Below are 23,781 nucleotides of genomic sequence, written 5' to 3' on the forward strand. Positions count from 1 at the left end.
AGCTGTAAGCATAGAGGACATGCCTGCACCCCATTGGACTTACCTGTGTGGGTTAAACCCGGGTTATTTGACAACCTATGGCGGTGATGGTTCTGCTCAGGCAGAGCAGTGCTGATGCTCCTCATAAAGCTGTCGCTGCTGTGAAGGTTCTAGGTGACATCACAAATCCCTATGGTTACATACACAACAAAGCTGGGTTGTTGTTGTTTACACTCTGCAAGGCCTGTGGAAGTGAGTGACATCATAGCACTGTAGTTCTGAGGGTTCTAGATGGATGCAACAATCTCCTGTTGCTTCTATGAAGGCCATAATAGACGACATCACCAAACAGCTCCATAGTCACATACACAGCAAAGGAGAGATGTTGTTTACACCTAGTGATGTCAGTGGTATTGAGTGACATCACAGCACAGTGCTAAGGCTCCTGGGCCTGGACACAGCAGCGGCTGCAATATCTCAACGGAGAATACGTTTATATATATATGTGTGTGTGTGCGCGTATATCTATATATATATATATATATATATATATATATATATATATATATATATATTTCTCCGCCGAAATCACTTTTAAACCCATTTCCACCTTTTTTTCCCTTCTCTTCCTCTTACTTTTTTTTCACGTTTTTTTACGTTTTTCTCCTTTTCGCCTCTTTTCTGGGCGTATTATTCTTCTTTTTCTTCTTTTTTTTCGTCTAATGCATACCCCATCAGTGCAGCAATGCTTATTCAATACCGCCAGCAGATGGAGACACTGGGGGATAATTTTCTAAGGATTTATACTGATTTTTCCTGTCTGAATTTGTCGCACAGAAAGTTGCAGGCCAAATATGTGTGACATTTCTGCGACTTTAGCTTCTAGAGCATTTTTACAACATTATACATAGGTGCTGAATACATAAAAAGCGACTGTTCAGCGACAGACAAGTCGCATCGGCTGAAAGTAGGCCAGAATGTCAGTCCATGTTGGAGCAGGTTTAGATACAGTCTAAAGTATAGATCTCAAAGTCTGTGCACAGAATTTAGCAAGGGCCTCGCACCTTCTGATGCATCAGGTAGGTGCACAATAGCATAGCCTAACCCTCTGTACTTTGGTCTATATTGATGCGGGACATAGACAGCCAGCTGATGACCAATCCATTAGTGCAATGGATGGCTGGAAGCATTTGTCTTTGCCTTTGCAATACCACAGAAGCAATGCATGGTCAATGTACAGCAATGACACACCTGTGTGAACAGCCAGGAGACCCCCCCCCCCATGTTATGTTACATAGTTACATAGTTAGTACGGTCGAAAAAAGACATATGTCCATCAAGTTCAACCAGGGAATTAAGGGGTAGGGGTGTGGCGCGATATTGGGGAAGGGATGAGATTTTATATTTCTTCATAAGCATTAATCTTATTTTGTCAATTAGGAACATTCAGCACCCACCCGCTATCAAGGCAGCTGCCTATCATGTCATGCCCTACCTGCACAGGTGTGCTGGCTACTCAAATGATCCAATTAAGGAGGCAATTTAGTCAGCAGCAGCAGAAGTCCTGTGCCTGGACGCTCCAACAGCGGCCAGACACAAGCAGAAGCAGAAGCAGCAGAAGCAGCAGCAGCACCACCTTTTGTTTTTTGGCTGCAGCAGCAGCAAGGCCCACAGGGCTGGCTAGCTGGCTAGCCAGCAAGCAGGTAGCAATGAAAGTAGGAATCTTTCTTTTTAACCCTGTAAGGGGGTGGTGCACTGTACCCGAAGATACTGCCATATCGGGTCAATGCATAGGGCGACGGAAGCAAGCTTCGAAATCGGCCCCCGTTCTCAAAAATCCATTTAATATATGGTCCCCAGATAGGGGACGTATCAGATATTAAACTGATAAGAACAGATTTTTTACTTTTAGATATAATATTCTTAGACTAAAAGACCTTACGCAGTCCAGATTACACTTAGTCTGCTAAAAGCATATTCCACAGATGTAGATTCCAAAGACTTTTAGCCACTTTGTGACCTAATCTTTTTTTATCCAATAAATAGAAAACATACATCTCACTAAGAGCTAGGCGAACACAATCTTTAGAGGTAATAGTGTCTCTTTTAAAAAGAAGAATATTCCTTGTCTTCCATAGTGCAATTTTAATACAATTTATACTAATCCACAAAACCCGAGACTTCTCCACAGATAAAACATTATAAAATCCATATAAAATAACTTCATGATTTAAAAAATTAAGATCAGAAATGAATTTTAGTAAGGGTCCTATCAAAGTCCATATCTCTTGGGCGTAAAAACAGTTCCAAAAAATGTGTAAAACTGTTTCCTCACTAGGACACCCCATTCTCGGGCACTTTGCACTTCGACACAATCCTCTTCTGTGTTGGAATTCTCTGGTAGGCAAACATTGATGTGCTATCTGCCAGGCCAGATCTTTTAAGTCATTAGATAAGAATCCCATATTCACCATCCTCCAAACTTTTAGAGATTTCTCAGTGGAATAATTAGATATTAAGCAAATCTGTTCTATCTTCCTGATTTCAGGAACTAATTTTCGTGCATTACTACAAATTTCTTGACTAAAATTAGCAATGCCATAAATACGAATAATCTTTTCTAAAACCACATAGTGCGCTGGGGGAATAAATAAGATTGGGGACGTTAAAGGTAAGGTTATCCACTTTCTTTTTCTAAAAATGTGACCTGCAGCATATTTTAAAAAATAAGACCAATAACAGTTTCTTTGCAAGCCATTAAAACACATAGAAAAAAAGTGAATATATAAAAACCTTTTTAAATCAGGCACATCCTTACCCCCCAATTTCTTTGTCTTCATCATTACATCTCTCCTGAGTTTATCCATTTTAGACCCCCATAAAAAATGAAAGCAAATCTTGTTTAAAAACTTTAAGGTGCGTTCACTCGGTGGGAAAACCAAGCTTAAATATAGCATGATAGGTAGCAACAAAGCTTTCATTATCAGTACTTTTCCTTCTATTGTTAATTTCCTCATTTTCCAAAAACTTATTTTCTTTTGCACTTTCTCTTTGACGATGGACCAGCTTTCCTCTCCATTATTTTCATTGTCAAAGATGACACCCAAGATTTTGATTTTATCATATTGCACATTCACCTCCGTATTGCCCCAATTCCCTATTGCAAAGCAATCACATTTATTTTTATTTAATTTGAAGCCAGAGCCCTCACAAAAAAATTCTGTCTGTCTGATAGCACGTTTCAGGGATGGTTCATCTGAACATAGAATATTAACATCATCCATGTATGCTATCGTCTTTACGCTCTGTCCTCCACTTCCAGGGATTGGCACTCCTCTAATGAGCTTATCTTTTCTCAAAACATTCAACAGAAGTTCTATTGCACATATGAAAAGAATGGGTGATAGGGGGCACCCCTGTTTCACCCCAGACTGTAAACATACCTCTTGGGATAAAAAACCGTTAATTAAAATACGACTAAAACAGTTTTTATATAAAAGTGCAATTTTTCCAACAATAAAATCAGGAAAATTCATTTTCTTTAAAACCAACCATAAAAAATCATGAGAAACACGGTCATAAGCCTTTTGAAAATCCAAGGATAAAATTGCCAATTTCTGATCACATTGTTTCTGATACCATAAAACATCTTTTACAAGGTTTAGATGATCACTTATTTTCCTTCCAGGTACTCCGCATACTTGGTCACTGTGTATAACCTTAGCAATTACCTGCTTGAGCCTATTTGCTAAAATTTTTGCTAAAACCTTATAGTCTGTATTTAGCAGGGTAATAGGCCTCCAATTTTCTAATTTAGAGATGTCTCCTTTTTTAAAAATCAGAGTAACAACACCATCTCTCCAGGACGCAGGTAAAATCTCAGATTTAAAAGCACAGTTAAAAATACCTAAAAGATCATCTTTTAAAATGGACCAAAAACACAGATAAAATTCAACTGGCAACCCATCCGAACCAGGTGTTTTACCATTTAAAAAACTCTTAAAAGTGCTTAAAAGTTCAGGTAAAAAGATTTCATCACAAAGGCTCTCTTGGTCAGTTTTGTCAAGTTTTGAATCCAAGGTATCTAAAACATCATTAGTAAAGGAAATATCAATATCTTTTTTATTAAAAAGCTCCTGATAAAATACTTGTGCTTCTCGCAACATCTCTTCATTAGTTATCTTCCCTTCTATTACAGATATCATTTCTTTCTTTCCCACCACCTTCTTAAAAAAGAATCTTGAACACTTTTCATCATTCTCCAGACATTGCACTTTGCTGTTAAAAATCATTTCTTTTCCTTTTTGACTAATGGCATTTTTTATTTCATTCTTTGTCTGAGCAATAACATCATCCATCTCAAGCCCGGCTTGCTTTAGTTTATAATATGTTTGGATTTTAGTGTTTAACATTTTAAACCATAACTTTTTCTCCTTAGCCTTTTGGATGCCCACACGGATAAAAAACAGTTTAGTCCACTTTTTAACATCCTCCCACCAATCCAAAATATTTTTATATTGGGATTGACGCAATCTCCATTTGTTATAAGCAGCAATAAAATCATTTTTTGTTTTCATGTCCTCTAATAAAGTAGTGTTGAGCTTCCAAACGCCTCTGCCTTTCTCTAGGCCAGGTAAAGTGACATGTGCATATAATAACTTATGATCAGAGAAAATATTCGATAAAAGAGAAACATCAACTAGATTAAAACTTTCCGATAAAAAAATAAAATCAATCCTGGATTTGCAGACATTATTTTCCCATGTGTAACCAGGGTCGTCTGGGTATTTTCTCCTCCAGACATCGGTAAAGTTAAAATCCTCAGTCATACTCTTAATCTGTTTCTCTGTTTTATCCACTCTGACATGCACACTTCCACTCTCACGATGATCACCACTCATACAACAATTAAAATCTCCAGCCATTAAAATAGGTGTTGAACCTGGGATAAAAGCCTGAATATCATTAATCAAGTCGGCTCTCTCATTTTTTTCAGGAGAAGCATAGATGTTAAAAAGCTTAATCTCCGAGCCATTGTACTTAATATTAACTAATAGCGCTCTACCAGGTATAATTTCTAAGAAGGACAAAACTTGTACATCTGAACCTCTAAACAAGATCCCAACACCTGAAGATCTGTTCATATTGTCACCCGACCAGACCGATGGTCCCAAAGTCCAGCCACGACAAAGGTCCTCATAATTTGGACTATGTTCAATTCCACATTCTTGTAAAAAGAACAGAGAACAGTCCAAGGTCTCTAAAAAACTAAACAAAGCAGCCCTTCTCGTAGGGCTCTTTAGACCTCTCACATTAAGAGAGGAGCACTTTAAGGAAGCTATTCGCTACTGGAGTTTGAGTCCGATATGAAACCCACAGGTGACTCCGGGCTTTCGAACTCTTTGATATTTTTTGGATCGGACGCTGATCTTATAGAAGGCCTCCATGCATGTTGACTGTCCTCACATTCGTCTGAGCTTTTTTTGACAGGCCGTTTAATGCCAAGTTGTGGCTCATCTCCGAGTTCCTTCTTTCGCTTGATCTCCTTCACGCCAACCTCCATGGCTTCACTGCTCACTAGTGACCCTCCACCGCCAGAACCCTCCACAGAAGGTCTCCCCTCTGTCTCAGGCACAGCAGCAGAAAGGTCCATAAGCTCCGCCACGACATCAGAAGTTACAGCCGGCTTTTCTGAAGGCGCCTCAGACCGCTGGGGTGCTTTCGCAGGTGGTACTTCAGCTTGCACTACACCCACTCTCCCTGCTACACGGTCAGCCCACGATCTAGCTACACTGGAACGGAGACTGCAATCTTTAAAGGCATGGCCTTCTTCACCACAAATGTTGCAGACGATTTTAGCGCAGTCCTTAGAAACATGGCCTTCTTGATTGCACCGACCACAGCGAACTGTAGTGTCCGTGCAAACTTCCACAGTATGTCCGAATTTCTTACATTTCCTACAAAAAGTAGGCATCTCGGGATAAAACAAATAGCCCTTATCCCGACCGATAGAAAAGTTGGAGGGTGGATGACACAACCCTCCAATGCCAGTAGCATCCTCCTTCATTTTCACAAAAAACTTATGTTTCCCCGTCCATAGGTCTTCTGAATTCATCACCTTATGGGAATACTTAACAGAACTGCAGTATTTCCCCAAAAAGAGCTCAATATGGGACACAGTCACAAAGGGATTGTGCATACACACAACTAGAGGAATATCGCCTCCAGTATACAACACTGTGACCGTGATCCCATCAAGCTCAGCAAGGTCTTGATTGCTTTTCAGCTTCTCAAAAAGATTCTGGCATGCATAAGCAGAGTCCAGAGTTAGGATGAAGCTGCCCTTCCGAGGATCTCTGAGACAGACGATGTTCTCTTTCTTCACCCCAAGAAGCTTGTAGAGAGTTTCTTTCACAAAATAAGAAAGTTGGACGAGTTCTTGCTTGTCTTCAGCAACATCAAAGCGAAAGGAAAAACGAATCCGCGTTTCACCGGATGTAAGGTAACGGATGCGGACACCCATCTTGTCGATCGCCTTTTCGGTTCCTCGTAGCAGCCCCCCTTGGAAAAGGTAGGACAAACTCCCAGGATCCTCCTGACCAGACACTTGATCTAGCCAAAAGGCCGAGAAGCGATAACCGTGAAAGGGGCGGGCCCAACAAGGTCCCCTTCATGGGCACTATCACTGCTTGCTGTCAGGGAGGCTGCCAGACAATTTTCCATGCACACTCTGGGCTGGGGGGCAGTCAACCACCAGTACACACAGCAGAACCTAAACCCATACCATTATTGCTAAGCAGCAAGACAGGGGCCCATTGCACTCCCACGGGGCCTTTTTAAATGCAATCCATAACCCGGATTTGCCAGGAACCCTTCTTACTCCTCCTACTTGCATGTGACACTGGGCTTAGGATCTGCATAGGAAACACACACACAAGCACACACCTACCTTTGTTGCCTGCAGATGCCTCCTTGGCTGTCCCCAAACGGTATCAAACCAACACCCACGGGAAGCTGTAAGCATAGAGGACATGCCTGCACCCCATTGGACTTACCTGTGTGGGTTAAATCCGGGTTATTTGACAACCTATGGCGGTGATGGTTCTGCTCAGGCAGAGCAGTGCTGATGCTCCTCATAAAGCTGTCGCTGCTGTGAAGGTTCTAGGTGACATCACAAATCCCTATGGTTACATACACAACAAAGCTGGGTTGTTGTTGTTTACACTCTGCAAGGCCTGTGGAAGTGAGTGACATCATAGCACTGTAGTTCTGAGGGTTCAAGATGGATGCAACAATCTCCTGTTGCTTCTATGAAGGCCGTAATAGACGACATCACCAAACAGCTCCATAGTCACATACACAGCAAAGGAGAGATGTTGTTTACACCTAGTGATGTCAGTGGTATTGAGTGACATCACAGCACAGTGCTAAGGCTCCTGGGCCTGGACACAGCAGCGGCTGCAATATCTCAACGGAGAATACGTTTATATCTATGTGTGTGTGTGCGCATATATATATATATATATATATATATATATATATATATATATATATATTTCTCCGCCGAAATCACTTTTAAACCCATTTCCACCTTTTTTTCCCTTCTCTTCCTCTTACTTTTTTTTCACGTTTTTTTACGTTTTTCTCCTTTTCGCCTCTTTTCTGGGCGTATTATTCTTCTTTTTCTTCTTTTTTTTCGTCTAATGCATACCCCATCAGTGCAGCAATGCTTATTCAATACCGCCAGCAGATGGAGACACTGGGGGATAATTTTCTAAGGATTTATACTGATTTTTCCTGTCTGAATTTGTCGCACAGAAAGTTGCAGGCCAAATATGTGTGACATTTCTGCGACTTTAGCTTCTAGAGCATTTTTACAACATTATACATAGGTGCTGAATACATAAAAAGCGACTGTTCAGCGACAGACAAGTCGCATCGGCTGAAAGTAGGCCAGAATGTCAGTCCATGTTGGAGCAGGTTTAGATACAGTCTAAAGCATAGATCTCAAAGTCTGTGCACAGAATTTAGCAAGGGCCTCGCACCTTCTGATGCATCAGGTAGGTGCACAATAGCATAGCCTAACCCTCTGTACTTTGGTCTATATTGATGCGGGACATAGACAGCCAGCTGATGACCAATCCATTAGTGCAATGGATGGCTGGAAGCATTTGTCTTTGCCTTTGCAATACCACAGAAGCAATGCATGGTCAATGTACAGCAATGACACACCTGTGTGAACAGCCAGGAGACCCCCCCCCCCCCCCCCATGTTATGTTACATAGTTACATAGTTAGTACGGTCGAAAAAAGACATATGTCCATCAAGTTCAACCAGGGAATTAAGGGGTAGGGGTGTGGCGCGATATTGGGGAAGGGATGAGATTTTATATTTCTTCATAAGCATTAATCTTATTTTGTCAATTAGGAACATTCAGCACCCACCCGCTATCAAGGCAGCTGCCTATCATGTCATGCCCTACCTGCACAGGTGTGCTGGCTACTCAAATGATCCAATTAAGGAGGCCATTTAGTCAGCAGCAGCAGAAGTCCTGTGCCTGGACGCTCCAACAGGGGCCAGACACAAGCAGAAGCAGAAGCAGCAGAAGCAGCAGCAGCACCACCTTTTGTTTTTTGGCTGCAGCAGCAGCAAGGCCCACAGGGCTGGCTAGCTGGCTAGCCAGCAAGCAGGTAGCAATGAAAGTAGGAATCTTTCTTTTTAACCCTGTAAGGGGGTGGTGCACTGTACCCGAAGATACTGCCATATCGGGTCAATGCATAGGGCGACGGAAGCAAGCTTCGAAATCGGCCCCCGTTCTCAAAAATCCATTTAATATATGGTCCCCAGATAGGGGACGTATCAGATATTAAACTGATAAGAACAGATACTACACTTGATCTTAGCCAAAAGGCCGAGAAGCGATAACCGTGAAAGGGGCGGGCCCAACAAGGTCCCCTTCATGGGCACTATCACTGCTTGCTGTCAGGGAGGCTGCCAGACAATTTTCCATGCACACTCTGGGCTGGGGGGCAGTCAACCACCAGTACACACAGCAGAACCTAAACCCATACCATTATTGCTAAGCAGCAAGACAGGGGCCCATTGCACTCCCACGGGGCCTTTTTAAATGCAATCCATAACCCGGATTTGCCAGGAACCCTTCTTACTCCTCCTACTTGCATGTGACACTGGGCTTAGGATCTGCATAGGAAACACACACACAAGCACACACCTACCTTTGTTGCCTGCAGATGCCTCCTTGGCTGTCCCCAAACGGTATCAAACCAACACCCACGGGAAGCTGTAAGCATAGAGGACATGCCTGCACCCCATTGGACTTACCTGTGTGGGTTAAATCCGGGTTATTTGACAACCTATGGCGGTGATGGTTCTGCTCAGGCAGAGCAGTGCTGATGCTCCTCATAAAGCTGTCGCTGCTGTGAAGGTTCTAGGTGACATCACAAATCCCTATGGTTACATACACAACAAAGCTGGGTTGTTGTTGTTTACACTCTGCAAGGCCTGTGGAAGTGAGTGACATCATAGCACTGTAGTTCTGAGGGTTCAAGATGGATGCAACAATCTCCTGTTGCTTCTATGAAGGCCGTAATAGACGACATCACCAAACAGCTCCATAGTCACATACACAGCAAAGGAGAGATGTTGTTTACACCTAGTGATGTCAGTGGTATTGAGTGACATCACAGCACAGTGCTAAGGCTCCTGGGCCTGGACACAGCAGCGGCTGCAATATCTCAACGGAGAATACGTTTATATCTATATGTGTGTGTGCGCATATATATATATATATATATATATATATATATATATATATATTTCTCCGCCGAAATCACTTTTAAACCCATTTCCACCTTTTTTTCCCTTCTCTTCCTCTTACTTTTTTTTCACGTTTTTTTACGTTTTTCTCCTTTTCGCCTCTTTTCTGGGCGTATTATTCTTCTTTTTCTTCTTTTTTTTCGTCTAATGCATACCCCATCAGTGCAGCAATGCTTATTCAATACCGCCAGCAGATGGAGACACTGGGGGATAATTTTCTAAGGATTTATACTGATTTTTCCTGTCTGAATTTGTCGCACAGAAAGTTGCAGGCCAAATATGTGTGACATTTCTGCGACTTTAGCTTCTAGAGCATTTTTACAACATTATACATAGGTGCTGAATACATAAAAAGCGACTGTTCAGCGACAGACAAGTCGCATCGGCTGAAAGTAGGCCAGAATGTCAGTCCATGTTGGAGCAGGTTTAGATACAGTCTAAAGCATAGATCTCAAAGTCTGTGCACAGAATTTAGCAAGGGCCTCGCACCTTCTGATGCATCAGGTAGGTGCACAATAGCATAGCCTAACCCTCTGTACTTTGGTCTATATTGATGCGGGACATAGACAGCCAGCTGATGACCAATCCATTAGTGCAATGGATGGCTGGAAGCATTTGTCTTTGCCTTTGCAATACCACAGAAGCAATGCATGGTCAATGTACAGCAATGACACACCTGTGTGAACAGCCAGGAGACCCCCCCCCCCCCATGTTATGTTACATAGTTACATAGTTAGTACGGTCGAAAAAAGACATATGTCCATCAAGTTCAACCAGGGAATTAAGGGGTAGGGGTGTGGCGCGATATTGGGGAAGGGATGAGATTTTATATTTCTTCATAAGCATTAATCTTATTTTGTCAATTAGGAACATTCAGCACCCACCCGCTATCAAGGCAGCTGCCTATCATGTCATGCCCTACCTGCACAGGTGTGCTGGCTACTCAAATGATCCAATTAAGGAGGCCATTTAGTCAGCAGCAGCAGAAGTCCTGTGCCTGGACGCTCCAACAGGGGCCAGACACAAGCAGAAGCAGAAGCAGCAGAAGCAGCAGCAGCACCACCTTTTGTTTTTTGGCTGCAGCAGCAGCAAGGCCCACAGGGCTGGCTAGCTGGCTAGCCAGCAAGCAGGTAGCAATGAAAGTAGGAATCTTTCTTTTTAACCCTGTAAGGGGGTGGTGCACTGTACCCGAAGATACTGCCATATCGGGTCAATGCATAGGGCGACGGAAGCAAGCTTCGAAATCGGCCCCCGTTCTCAAAAATCCATTTAATATATGGTCCCCAGATAGGGGACGTATCAGATATTAAACTGATAAGAACAGATACTACACTTGATCTTAGCCAAAAGGCCGAGAAGCGATAACCGTGAAAGGGGCGGGCCCAACAAGGTCCCCTTCATGGGCACTATCACTGCTTGCTGTCAGGGAGGCTGCCAGACAATTTTCCATGCACACTCTGGGCTGGGGGGCAGTCAACCACCAGTACACACAGCAGAACCTAAACCCATACCATTATTGCTAAGCAGCAAGACAGGGGCCCATTGCACTCCCACGGGGCCTTTTTAAATGCAATCCATAACCCGGATTTGCCAGGAACCCTTCTTACTCCTCCTACTTGCATGTGACACTGGGCTTAGGATCTGCATAGGAAACACACACACAAGCACACACCTACCTTTGTTGCCTGCAGATGCCTCCTTGGCTGTCCCCAAACGGTATCAAACCAACACCCACGGGAAGCTGTAAGCATAGAGGACATGCCTGCACCCCATTGGACTTACCTGTGTGGGTTAAATCCGGGTTATTTGACAACCTATGGCGGTGATGGTTCTGCTCAGGCAGAGCAGTGCTGATGCTCCTCATAAAGCTGTCGCTGCTGTGAAGGTTCTAGGTGACATCACAAATCCCTATGGTTACATACACAACAAAGCTGGGTTGTTGTTGTTTACACTCTGCAAGGCCTGTGGAAGTGAGTGACATCATAGCACTGTAGTTCTGAGGGTTCAAGATGGATGCAACAATCTCCTGTTGCTTCTATGAAGGCCGTAATAGACGACATCACCAAACAGCTCCATAGTCACATACACAGCAAAGGAGAGATGTTGTTTACACCTAGTGATGTCAGTGGTATTGAGTGACATCACAGCACAGTGCTAAGGCTCCTGGGCCTGGACACAGCAGCGGCTGCAATATCTCAACGGAGAATACGTTTATATCTATGTGTGTGTGTGCGCATATATATATATATATATATATATATATATATATATATATATATATATATTTCTCCGCCGAAATCACTTTTAAACCCATTTCCACCTTTTTTTCCCTTCTCTTCCTCTTACTTTTTTTTCACGTTTTTTTACGTTTTTCTCCTTTTCGCCTCTTTTCTGGGCGTATTATTCTTCTTTTTCTTCTTTTTTTTCGTCTAATGCATACCCCATCAGTGCAGCAATGCTTATTCAATACCGCCAGCAGATGGAGACACTGGGGGATAATTTTCTAAGGATTTATACTGATTTTTCCTGTCTGAATTTGTCGCACAGAAAGTTGCAGGCCAAATATGTGTGACATTTCTGCGACTTTAGCTTCTAGAGCATTTTTACAACATTATACATAGGTGCTGAATACATAAAAAGCGACTGTTCAGCGACAGACAAGTCGCATCGGCTGAAAGTAGGCCAGAATGTCAGTCCATGTTGGAGCAGGTTTAGATACAGTCTAAAGCATAGATCTCAAAGTCTGTGCACAGAATTTAGCAAGGGCCTCGCACCTTCTGATGCATCAGGTAGGTGCACAATAGCATAGCCTAACCCTCTGTACTTTGGTCTATATTGATGCGGGACATAGACAGCCAGCTGATGACCAATCCATTAGTGCAATGGATGGCTGGAAGCATTTGTCTTTGCCTTTGCAATACCACAGAAGCAATGCATGGTCAATGTACAGCAATGACACACCTGTGTGAACAGCCAGGAGACCCCCCCCCCCCCCATGTTATGTTACATAGTTACATAGTTAGTACGGTCGAAAAAAGACATATGTCCATCAAGTTCAACCAGGGAATTAAGGGGTAGGGGTGTGGCGCGATATTGGGGAAGGGATGAGATTTTATATTTCTTCATAAGCATTAATCTTATTTTGTCAATTAGGAACATTCAGCACCCACCCGCTATCAAGGCAGCTGCCTATCATGTCATGCCCTACCTGCACAGGTGTGCTGGCTACTCAAATGATCCAATTAAGGAGGCCATTTAGTCAGCAGCAGCAGAAGTCCTGTGCCTGGACGCTCCAACAGGGGCCAGACACAAGCAGAAGCAGAAGCAGCAGAAGCAGCAGCAGCACCACCTTTTGTTTTTTGGCTGCAGCAGCAGCAAGGCCCACAGGGCTGGCTAGCTGGCTAGCCAGCAAGCAGGTAGCAATGAAAGTAGGAATCTTTCTTTTTAACCCTGTAAGGGGGTGGTGCACTGTACCCGAAGATACTGCCATATCGGGTCAATGCATAGGGCGACGGAAGCAAGCTTCGAAATCGGCCCCCGTTCTCAAAAATCCATTTAATATATGGTCCCCAGATAGGGGACGTATCAGATATTAAACTGATAAGAACAGATACTACACTTGATCTTAGCCAAAAGGCCGAGAAGCGATAACCGTGAAAGGGGCGGGCCCAACAAGGTCCCCTTCATGGGCACTATCACTGCTTGCTGTCAGGGAGGCTGCCAGACAATTTTCCATGCACACTCTGGGCTGGGGGGCAGTCAACCACCAGTACACACAGCAGAACCTAAACCCATACCATTATTGCTAAGCAGCAAGACAGGGGCCCATTGCACTCCCACGGGGCCTTTTTAAATGCAATCCATAACCCGGATTTGCCAGGAACCCTTCTTACTCCTCCTACTTGCATGTGACACTGGGCTTAGGATCTGCATAGGAAACACACACACAAGCACACACCTACCTTTGTTGCCTGCAGATGCCTCCTTGGCTGTCCCCAAACGGTATCAAACCAACACCCACGGGAAGCTGTAAGCATAGAGGACATGCCTGCACCCCATTGGACTTACCTGTGTGGGTTAAATCCGGGTTATTTGACAACCTATGGCGGTGATGGTTCTGCTCAGGCAGAGCAGTGCTGATGCTCCTCATAAAGCTGTCGCTGCTGTGAAGGTTCTAGGTGACATCACAAATCCCTATGGTTACATACACAACAAAGCTGGGTTGTTGTTGTTTACACTCTGCAAGGCCTGTGGAAGTGAGTGACATCATAGCACTGTAGTTCTGAGGGTTCTAGATGGATGCAACAATCTCCTGTTGCTTCTATGAAGGCCATAATAGACGACATCACCAAACAGCTCCATAGTCACATACACAGCAAAGGAGAGATGTTGTTTACACCTAGTGATGTCAGTGGTATTGAGTGACATCACAGCACAGTGCTAAGGCTCCTGGGCCTGGACACAGCAGCGGCTGCAATATCTCAACGGAGAATACGTTTATATCTATGTGTGTGTGTGCGCATATATATATATATATATATATATATATATATATATATATATATATATATATTTCTCCGCCGAAATCACTTTTAAACCCATTTCCACCTTTTTTTCCCTTCTCTTCCTCTTACTTTTTTTTCACGTTTTTTCACGTTTTTCTCCTTTTCGCCTCTTTTCTGGGCGTATTATTCTTCTTTTTCTTCTTTTTTTTCGTCTAATGCATACCCCATCAGTGCAGCAATGCTTATTCAATACCGCCAGCAGATGGAGACACTGGGGGATAATTTTCTAAGGATTTATACTGATTTTTCCTGTCTGAATTTGTCGCACAGAAAGTTGCAGGCCAAATATGTGTGACATTTCTGCGACTTTAGCTTCTAGAGCATTTTTACAACATTATACATAGGTGCTGAATACATAAAAAGCGACTGTTCAGCGACAGACAAGTCGCATCGGCTGAAAGTAGGCCAGAATGTCAGTCCATGTTGGAGCAGGTTTAGATACAGTCTAAAGCATAGATCTCAAAGTCTGTGCACAGAATTTAGCAAGGGCCTCGCACCTTCTGATGCATCAGGTAGGTGCACAATAGCATAGCCTAACCCTCTGTACTTTGGTCTATATTGATGCGGGACATAGACAGCCAGCTGATGACCAATCCATTAGTGCAATGGATGGCTGGAAGCATTTGTCTTTGCCTTTGCAATACCACAGAAGCAATGCATGGTCAATGTACAGCAATGACACACCTGTGTGAACAGCCAGGAGACCCCCCCCCCCCCATGTTATGTTACATAGTTACATAGTTAGTACGGTCGAAAAAAGACATATGTCCATCAAGTTCAACCAGGGAATTAAGGGGTAGGGGTGTGGCGCGATATTGGGGAAGGGATGAGATTTTATATTTCTTCATAAGCATTAATCTTATTTTGTCAATTAGGAACATTCAGCACCCACCCGCTATCAAGGCAGCTGCCTATCATGTCATGCCCTACCTGCACAGGTGTGTTGGCTACTCAAATGATCCAATTAAGGAGGCCATTTAGTCAGCAGCAGCAGAAGTCCTGTGCCTGGACGCTCCAACAGGGGCCAGACACAAGCAGAAGCAGAAGCAGCAGAAGCAGCAGCAGCACCACCTTTTGTTTTTTGGCTGCAGCAGCAGCAGCAAGGCCCACAGGGCTGGCTAGCTGGCTAGCCAGCAAGCAGGTAGCAATGAAAGTAGGAATCTTTCTTTTTAACCCTGTAAGGGGGTGGTGCACTGTACCCGAAGATACTGCCATATCGGGTCAATGCATAGGGCGACGGAAGCAAGCTTCGAAATCGGCCCCCGTTCTCAAAAATCCATTTAATATATGGTCCCCAGATAGGGGACGTATCAGATATTAAACTGATAAGAACAGATTTTTTTTTTTTTTTTTTTTTTTTATCTAAAGCCGAGGAACGTGCTTTCGATTCACCCAAAGTGCAAGAAAAAGTGCAAACGTGTTACACTAAAAAAACGTGCACAAAGGATGCGGTCTATCGCAAGCCCTTCTCCGATAGGAGAGAGGCCCCCCAACAAACCTTACCCTTCGCCTCCGGACCAAAAGGTACCTGCGAGGTTCCAGGTTCGATGTCCCTTTTCGCCGAAGCTACTAGGGGACCACAAATGCTCCCGGCATCCCCCTTGGCGTTGGCCAAGGTATCTGCCCGCAGAGCCGATTACGGTAGGTACCCTGCCAAAGCAGGAGTACCCGGGGTGTTTGCAGGGAGGTGCGGAACCTAATGGCCACACACACCTCCCCTAGACCGCCAGGAGGGACACCCAGAAGGGCTACCGCATCCTGACAAATCCTGTGAACACACAACACGCAAAAAGTGACACAGTGAGACAAAAAAGAAATAAATAAGTGAATGTGTGCAGATATACTGCCCGGACATCCGGCCGGATCTATAAAAATTTCTCTGATCCTAGCCAGAAGGCCGGGAATCAAGAGGTGAGTGCCACAAGGTGAAGAGATTATGGTGCCCGTGCTTCAACTCAGTGAGTCTATTCTCCCAGTGAGTTTCGGCACCTCGGGGTCACCACTCCCCGAGGCACAAAAGTACCTCGGCTCTAGACCCTCTCAGCCTCATGGCGAGACCCGGAGGGAACAGGTCACATCGGGGCAGCCGTCGAGCTGATTCCTCAGAACCAGCCCCGGAAAGCCCTGGTACACCTGCATCCTCCATGCAGCACCCATCCCCACCAGCATGAAAACTGATAAGAACAGATTTTTTACTTTTAGATATAATATTCTTAGACTAAAAGACCTTACGCAGTCCAGATTACACTTAGTCTGCTAAAAGCATATTCCACAGATGTAGATTCCAAAGACTTTTAGCCACTTTGTGACCTAATCTTTTTTTATCCAATAAATAGAAAACATACATCTCACTAAGAGCTAGGCGAACACAATTTTTAGAGGTAATAGTGTCTCTTTTAAAAAGAAGAATATTCCTCGTCTTCCATAGTGCAATTTTAATACAATTTATACTAATCCACAAAACCCGAGACTTCTCCACAGATAAAACATTATAAAATCCATATAAAATAACTTCATGATTTAAAAAATTAAGATCAGAAATGAATTTTAGTAAGGGTCCTATCAAATGCCATATCTCTTGGGCGTAAAAACAGTTCCAAAAAAGGTGTAAAACTGTTTCCTCACTAGGACACCCCATTCTCGGGCACTTTGCACTACGACACAATCCTCTTCTGTGTTGGAATTCTCTGGTAGGCAAACATTGATGTGCTATCTGCCAGGCCAGATCTTTTAAGTCATTAGATAAGAATCCCATATTCACCATCCTCCAAACTCTTAGAGATTTCTCAGTGGAATAATTAGATATTAAGCAAATCTGTTCTATCTTCCTGATTTCAGGAACTAATTTTCGTGCATTACTACAAATTTCTTGACTAAAATTAGCAATGCCATAAATACGAATAATCTTTTCTAAAACCACATAGTGCGCTGGGGGAATAAATAAGATTGGGGACGTTAAAGGTAAGGTTATCCACTTTCTTTTTCTAAAAATGTGACCTGCAGCATATTTTAAAAAATAAGACCAATAACAGTTTCTTTGCAAGCCATTAAAACACATAGAAAAAAAGTGAACATATAAAAACCTTTTTAAATCAGGCACATCCTTACCCCCCAATTTCTTTGTCTTCATCATTACATCTCTCCTGAGTTTATCCATTTTAGACCCCCATAAAAAATGAAAGCAAATCTTGTTTAAAAACTTTAAGGTGCGTTCACTCGGTGGGAAAACCAAGCTTAAATAAAGCATGATAGGTAGCAACAAAGCTTTCATTATCAGTACTTTTCCTTCTATTGTTAATTTCCTCATTTTCCAAAAACTTATTTTCTTTTGCACTTTCTCTTTGACGATGGACCAGCTTTCCTCTCCATTATTTTCATTGTCAAAGATGACACCCAAGATTTTGATTTTATCATATTGCACATTCACCTCCGTATTGCCCCAATTCCCTATTGCAAAGCAATCACATTTATTTTTATTTAATTTGAAGCCAGAGCCCTCACAAAAAAATTCTGTCTGTCTGATAGCACGTTTCAGGGATGGTTCATCTGAACATAGAATATTAACATCATCCATGTATGCTATCGTCTTTACGCTCTGTCCTCCACTTCCAGGGATTGGCACTCCTCTAATGAGCTTATCTTTTCTCAAAACATTCAACAGAGGTTCTATTGCACATATGAAAAGAATGGGTGATAGGGGGCACCCCTGTTTCACCCCAGACTGTAAACATACCTCTTGGGATAAAAAAACGTTAATTAAAATACGACTAAAACAGTTTTTATATAAAAGTGCAATTTTTCCAACAATAAAATCAGGAAAATTCATTTTCTTTAAAACCAACCATAAAAAATCATGAGAAACACGGTCATAAGCCTTTTGAAAATCCAAGGATAAAATTGCCAATTTCTGATCACATTGTTTCTGATACCATAAAACATCTTTTACAAGGTTTAGATGATCACTTATTTTCCTTCCAGGTACTCCGCATACTTGGTCACTGTGTATAACCTTAGCAATTACCTGCTTGAGCCTATTTGCTAAAATTTTTGCTAAAACCTTATAGTCTGTATTTAGCAGGGTAATAGGCCTCCAATTTTCTAATTTAGAGATGTCTCCTTTTTTAAAAATCAGAGTAACAACACCATCTCTCCAGGACGCAGGTAAAATCTCAGATTTAAAAGCACAGTTAAAAATACCTAAAAGATCATCTTTTAAAATGGACCAAAAACACAGATAAAATTCAACTGGCAACCCATCCGAACCAGGTGTTTTACCATTTAAAAAACTCTTAAAAGTGCTTAAAAGTTCAGGTAAAAAGATTTCATCACAAAGGCTCTCTTGGTCAGTTTTGTCAAGTTTTGAATCCAAGGTATCTAAAACATCATTAGTAAAGGAAATATCAATATCTTTTTTATTAAAAAGCTCCTGATAAAATACTTGTGCTTCTCGCAACATCTCTTCATTAGTTATCTTCCCTTCTATTACAGATATCATTTCTTTCTTTCCCACCACCTTCTTAAAAAAGAATCTCGAACACTTTTCATCATTCTCCAGACATTGCACCTTGCTGTTAAAAATCATTTCTTTTCCTTTTTGACTAATGGCATTTTTTATTTCATTCTTTGTCTGAGCAATAACATCATCCATCTCAAGCCCGGCTTGCTTTAGTTTATAATATGTTTGGATTTTAGTGTTTAACATTTTAAACCATAACTTTTTCTCCTTAGCCTTTTGGATGCCCACACGGATAAAAAACAGTTTGGTCCACTTTTTAACATCCTCCCACCAATCCAAAATATTTTTATATTGGGATTGACGCAATCTCCATTTGTTATAAGCAGCAATAAAATCATTTTTTGTTTTCATGTCCTCTAATAAAGTAGTGTTGAGCTTCCAAACGCCTTTGCCTTTCTCTAGGCCAGGTAAAGTGACATGTGCATATAATAACTTATGATCAGAGAAAATATTCGATAAAAGAGAAACATCAACTAGATTAAAACTTTCCGATAAAAAAATAAAATCAATCCTGGATTTGCAGACATTATTTTCCCATGTGTAACCAGGGTCGTCTGGGTATTTTCTCCTCCAGACATCGGTAAAGTTAAAATCCTCAGTCATACTCTTAATCTGTTTCTCTGTTTTATCCACTCTGACATGCACACTTCCACTCTCACGATGATCACCACTCATACAACAATTAAAATCTCCAGCCATTAAAATAGGTGTTGAACCTGGGATAAAAGCCTGAATATCATTAATCAAGTCGGCTCTCTCATTTTTTTCAGGAGAAGCATAGATGTTAAAAAGCTTAATCTCCGAGCCATTGTACTTAATATTAACTAATAGCGCTCTACCAGGTATAATTTCTAAGAAGGACAAAACTTGTACATCTGAACCTCTAAACAAGATCCCAACACCTGAAGATCTGTTCAGATTGTCACCCGACCAGACCGATGGTCCCAAAGTCCAGCTACGACAAAGGTCCTCATAATTTGGACTATGTTCAATTCCACATTCTTGTAAAAAGAACAGAGAACAGTCCAAGGTCTCTAAAAAACTAAACAAAGCAGCCCTTCTCGTAGGGCTCTTTAGACCTCTCACATTAAGAGAGGAGCACTTTAAGGAAGCTATTCGCTACTGGAGTTTGAGTCCGATATGAAACCCACAGGTGACTCCGGGCTTTCGAACTCTTTGATATTTTTTGGATCGGACGCTGATCTTATAGAAGGCCTCCATGCATGTTGACTGTCCTCACATTCGTCTGAGCTTTTTTTGACAGGCCGTTTAATGCCAAGTTGTGGCTCATCTCCAAGTTCCTTCTTCCGCTTGATCTCCTTCACGCCAACCTCCATGGCTTCACTGCTCACTAGTGACCCTCCACCACCAGAACCCTCCACAGAAGGTCTCCCCTCTGTCTCAGGCACAGCAGAAAGGTCCATAAGCTCCGCCACGACATGAGAAGTTACAGCCGGCTTTTCTGAAGGCGCCTCAGACCGCTGGGGTGCTTTCGCAGGTGGTACTTCAGCTTGCACTACACCCACTCTCCCCGCTACACGGTCAGCCCACGATCTAGCTACACTGGAACGGAGACTGCAATCTTTAAAGGCATGGCCTTCTTCACCACAAATGTTGCAGACGATTTTAGCACAGTCCTTAGAAACATGGCCTTCTTGATTGCACCGACCACAGCGAACTGTAGTGTCCGTGCAAACTTCCATAGTATGTCCGAATTTCTTACATTTCCTACAAAAAGTAGGCATCTCGGGATAAAACAAATAGCCCTTATCCCGACCGATAGAAAAGTTGGAGGGTGGATGACACAACCCTCCAATGCCAGTAGCATCCTCTTTCATTTTCACAAAAAACTTATGTTTCCCCGTCCATAGGTCTTCTGAATTCATCACCTTATGGGAATACTTAACAGAACTGCAGTATTTCCCCAAAAAGAGCTCAATATGGGACACAGTCACAAAGGGATTGTGCATACACACAACTAGAGGAATATCGCCTCCAGTATACAACACTGTGACCGTGATCCCATCAAGCTCAGCAAGGTCTTGATTGCTTTTCAGCTTCTCAAAAAGATTCTGGCATGCATAAGCAGAGTCCAGAGTTAGGATGAAGCTGCCCTTCCGAGGATCTCTGAGACAGACGATGTTCTCTTTCTTCACCCCAAGAAGCTTGTAGAGAGTTTCTTTCACAAAATAAGAAAGTTGGACGAGTTCTTGTTTGTCTTCATCAACATCAAAGCGAAAGGAAAAACGAATCCGCGTTTCACCGGATGTAAGGTAACGGATGCGAACACCCATCTTGTCGATCGCCTTTTCGGTTCCTCGTAGCAGCCCCCCTTGAAAAAGGTAGGACAAACTCCCAGGATCCTCCTGACCAGACACTTGATCTAGCCAAAAGGCCGAGAAGCGATAACCGTGAAAGGGGCGGGCCCAACAAGGTCCCCTTCATGGGCACTATCACTGCTTGCTGTCAGGGAGGCTGCCAGACAATTTTCCATGCACACTCTGGGCTGGGGGGCAGTCAACCACCAGTACACACAGCAGAACCTAAACCCATACCATTATTGCTAAGCAGCAAGACAGGGGCCCATTGCACTCCCACGGGGCCTTTTTAAATGCAATCCATAACCCGGATTTGCCAGGAACCCTTCTTACTCCTCCTACTTGCATGTGACACTGGGCTTAGGATCTGCATAGGAAACACACACACAAGCACACACCTACCTTTGTTGCCTGCAGATGCCTCCTTGGCTGTCCCCAAACGGTATCAAACCAACACCCACGGGAAGCTGTAAGCATAGAGGACATGCCTGCACCCCATTGGACTTACCTGTGTGGGTTAAATCCGGGTTATTTGACAACCTATGGCGGTGATGGTTCTGCTCAGGCAGAGCAGTGCTGATGCTCCTCATAAAGCTGTCGCTGCTGTGAAGGTTCTAGGTGACATCACAAATCCCTATGGTTACATACACAACAAAGCTGGGTTGTTGTTGTTTACACTCTGCAAGGCCTGTGGAAGTGAGTGACATCATAGCACTGTAGTTCTGAGGGTTCAAGATGGATGCAACAATCTCCTGTTGCTTCTATGAAGGCCGTAATAGACGACATCACCAAACAGCTCCATAGTCACATACACAGCAAAGGAGAGATGTTGTTTACACCTAGTGATGTCAGTGGTATTGAGTGACATCACAGCACAGTGCTAAGGCTCCTGGGCCTGGACACAGCAGCGGCTGCAATATCTCAACGGAGAATACGTTTATATCTATGTGTGTGTGTGCGCATATATATATATATATATATATATATATATATATATATATATATATATATATATATTTCTCCGCCGAAATCACTTTTAAACCCATTTCCACCTTTTTTTCCCTTCTCTTCCTCTTACTTTTTTTTCACGTTTTTTTACGTTTTTCTCCTTTTCGCCTCTTTTCTGGGCGTATTATTCTTCTTTTTCTTCTTTTTTTTCGTCTAATGCATACCCCATCAGTGCAGCAATGCTTATTCAATACCGCCAGCAGATGGAGACACTGGGGGATAATTTTCTAAGGATTTATACTGATTTTTCCTGTCTGAATTTGTCGCACAGAAAGTTGCAGGCCAAATATGTGTGACATTTCTGCGACTTTAGCTTCTAGAGCATTTTTACAACATTATACATAGGTGCTGAATACATAAAAAGCGACTGTTCAGCGACAGACAAGTCGCATCGGCTGAAAGTAGGCCAGAATGTCAGTCCATGTTGGAGCAGGTTTAGATACAGTCTAAAGCATAGATCTCAAAGTCTGTGCACAGAATTTAGCAAGGGCCTCGCACCTTCTGATGCATCAGGTAGGTGCACAATAGCATAGCCTAACCCTCTGTACTTTGGTCTATATTGATGCGGGACATAGACAGCCAGCTGATGACCAATCCATTAGTGCAATGGATGGCTGGAAGCATTTGTCTTTGCCTTTGCAATACCACAGAAGCAATGCATGGTCAATGTACAGCAATGACACACCTGTGTGAACAGCCAGGAGACCCCCCCCCCCCATGTTATGTTACATAGTTACATAGTTAGTACGGTCGAAAAAAGACATATGTCCATCAAGTTCAACCAGGGAATTAAGGGGTAGGGGTGTGGCGCGATATTGGGGAAGGGATGAGATTTTATATTTCTTCATAAGCATTAATCTTATTTTGTCAATTAGGAACATTCAGCACCCACCCGCTATCAAGGCAGCTGCCTATCATGTCATGCCCTACCTGCACAGGTGTGCTGGCTACTCAAATGATCCAATTAAGGAGGCCATTTAGTCAGCAGCAGCAGAAGTCCTGTGCCTGGACGCTCCAACAGGGGCCAGACACAAGCAGAAGCAGAAGCAGCAGAAGCAGCAGAAGCAGCAGCAGCACCACCTTTTGTTTTTTGGCTGCAGCAGCAGCAAGGCCCACAGGGCTGGCTAGCTGGCTAGCCAGCAAGCAGGTAGCAATGAAAGTAGGAATCTTTCTTTTTAACCCTGTAAGGGGGTGGTGCACTGTACCCGAAGATACTGCCATATCGGGTCAATGCATAGGGCGACGGAAGCAAGCTTCGAAATCGGCCCCCGTTCTCAAAAATCCATTTAATATATGGTCCCCAGATAGGGGACGTATCAGATATTAAACTGATAAGAACAGATACTACACTTGATCTTAGCCAAAAGGCCGAGAAGCGATAACCGTGAAAGGGGCGGGCCCAACAAGGTCCCCTTCATGGGCACTATCACTGCTTGCTGTCAGGGAGGCTGCCAGACAATTTTCCATGCACACTCTGGGCTGGGGGGCAGTCAACCACCAGTACACACAGCAGAACCTAAACCCATACCATTATTGCTAAGCAGTAAGACAGGGGCCC

At 43.1% G+C, this 23,781-nt stretch overlaps 5 non-coding genes and 1 pseudogene across 5 annotated transcripts; all 6 read right to left on the reverse strand.

Moving 5' to 3' along the window:
• Window positions 1-1,724: 1,724 nt before the first annotated feature.
• Window positions 1,725-1,900, reverse strand: LOC130311692 (U2 spliceosomal RNA; annotated as a pseudogene).
• Window positions 1,901-8,711: 6,811 nt separating this feature from the next.
• LOC130311704 (U2 spliceosomal RNA) lies at window positions 8,712-8,902 on the reverse strand. Its single transcript, XR_008860015.1, has one exon. It is a non-coding gene; the product is annotated as a U2 spliceosomal RNA (small nuclear RNA).
• A 2,086-nt stretch (window positions 8,903-10,988) lies between these two features.
• Window positions 10,989-11,179, reverse strand: LOC130311675 (U2 spliceosomal RNA). Its single transcript, XR_008859992.1, has one exon. It is a non-coding gene; the product is annotated as a U2 spliceosomal RNA (small nuclear RNA).
• A 2,095-nt stretch (window positions 11,180-13,274) lies between these two features.
• Window positions 13,275-13,465, reverse strand: LOC130311676 (U2 spliceosomal RNA). The gene has a single exon (XR_008859993.1). It is a non-coding gene; the product is annotated as a U2 spliceosomal RNA (small nuclear RNA).
• A 2,099-nt stretch (window positions 13,466-15,564) lies between these two features.
• On the reverse strand, window positions 15,565-15,754 carry LOC130311697 (U2 spliceosomal RNA). The gene has a single exon (XR_008860011.1). It is a non-coding gene; the product is annotated as a U2 spliceosomal RNA (small nuclear RNA).
• Window positions 15,755-23,412: 7,658 nt separating this feature from the next.
• Window positions 23,413-23,603, reverse strand: LOC130311677 (U2 spliceosomal RNA). Its single transcript, XR_008859994.1, has one exon. It is a non-coding gene; the product is annotated as a U2 spliceosomal RNA (small nuclear RNA).
• Between the last annotated feature and the right edge of the window lie 178 nt (window positions 23,604-23,781).

This window comes from Hyla sarda, unplaced genomic scaffold (assembly GCF_029499605.1).
Source record: "Hyla sarda isolate aHylSar1 unplaced genomic scaffold, aHylSar1.hap1 scaffold_1654, whole genome shotgun sequence".
Lineage (NCBI taxonomy): Eukaryota > Metazoa > Chordata > Amphibia > Anura > Hylidae > Hyla > Hyla sarda.